Source organism: Crassostrea angulata, chromosome 2 (genome assembly GCF_025612915.1).
Source record: "Crassostrea angulata isolate pt1a10 chromosome 2, ASM2561291v2, whole genome shotgun sequence".
Lineage (NCBI taxonomy): Eukaryota > Metazoa > Mollusca > Bivalvia > Ostreida > Ostreidae > Magallana > Magallana angulata.
In genome coordinates, this window is record NC_069112.1 from 71,640,501 (window position 1) to 71,642,144 (window position 1,644).

At 33.8% G+C, this 1,644-nt stretch overlaps 1 protein-coding gene across 1 annotated transcript in view; it reads right to left on the minus strand.

The window, feature by feature from the left end:
• LOC128174829 (uncharacterized) overlaps positions 1 to 1,644 on the minus strand; it is a 218,200-nt gene that overhangs the window by 91,700 nt on the left and 124,856 nt on the right. The window lies entirely within an intron of this gene.

Genomic DNA, 1,644 nt, shown 5'->3' on the forward strand with positions numbered 1-1,644 from the left:
GTCCTGTTTATATAATGATGATATTAAGAATATAGTTCAATGGAAAATTCTGGAATCATTAAATTCCCAAGCTTTCTGTAACATATAGTGTGTGATTTTTTAACCTTCTGCTTATTATCATATGGGTGGAGTCAGATCTTGAGCCTTCTGTAAGAACATAAGTAAACGAATTTGAGCCTTAAATTTGTTTGCATATTTGGTATATATTAAACAGTACAGTGGGTAGGGATAGTCTCCAAGCCTTCTGCTATATTTACATATTTGGTAGACTTATATAGTGGAATGGGTGGATCTATATGGGTGGAGTCAGATCTTGAGCCTTCTGTAAGAACATAAGTAAATGAATTTGAGCCTTACCTTTATTTGCATATTTGGAACATATATTTAACAGTGCAGTGGGCAGGGATAGTCTCCAAGCCTTCTGCTATATTTACATTTGGTAGACTTATAGAGTGGAATGGCCTTCTGCTATATTTACATATTTGGTAGACTTATAGAGTGGAATGGGTGGAGTGACAGTGGGTAGGGATAGTCTCCAAGCCTTCTGCTATATTTACATATTTGGTCGACTTATAGAGTGGAATGGGTGGATCTAAAGTGTGCTAGTATCAGCATACTATTACTACTACTCTATCACAGACATGGTTATTTTAGAAAAAATATGACTTACTTATTACATGCTGCAGTTAACACGGACCTGATGCTGCTGAAGTCAGAGATCAATGTTAATATGAGAATAACCAAAAGTACACACAATTCTGAATTTGTAACAGCTTTTGATGTGAAAAATTTAAAGCAAAATTGTATGTTATATCAAAATTCTTATATGTTCATGAAAAACATTAGAGGCACAGTAGCATACTTTAGAAACCAATTATACAATCTTTTAGCAATGTTTAAATTCTTAGGTCCCCCAACTCTTTTTATGACTTTATCCGCTGATGATCTCCATTGGTGTGAATTAGGAATGTTGTTAAAGAATGTCAATTATGAATCTGCTAAACTTCATAACAATTTTTTGGATGACATGAGAAAAGATCCACTATTAACATCGATCCATTTTGAAAAGAGATTTAATGCTTTGATGAAAAATATTGTTTTATCAGGAAAACAACCTCTTGGTATGGTACGTGATTACTTTGCAAGAGTAGAGTTTCAAAATAGAGGGAGCCCAGATATACATATGTTTTTGTGGATTGATGGTGTTCCAAATGAAATAACCAATGAAAGTGTTCCTAATCTAGTATCATATATCAATTTACAATAAAGGTCAAAATAGAAAATGTTTACGCTGTCTCAACCGGAATTCATATCGTCCCGTGAATCCAATGATGACTCAAATAAATCTTAAGACCGATTAGGGGAGGAACCGACAGGCAGGACAAATACATTTTCTGATCAGTTTAAAAAAACAAAACATTTACACAACGGTAACCCCTATTATTCGTTCATATCCGTATTTTAACAAATATTACCCTTATACACATTGATGAATTCATCCGTATCCAAGATATAAGGAGATGGCATCAATGACACATATTCTAAAGCCTTACTACACGCCAGTGACTCCCATCATTGAGGCATTTGACTTTTCTTTACACTCTGTTTTTCTTTGAACAGTTTTAAATGAAAACAAAACAAGAA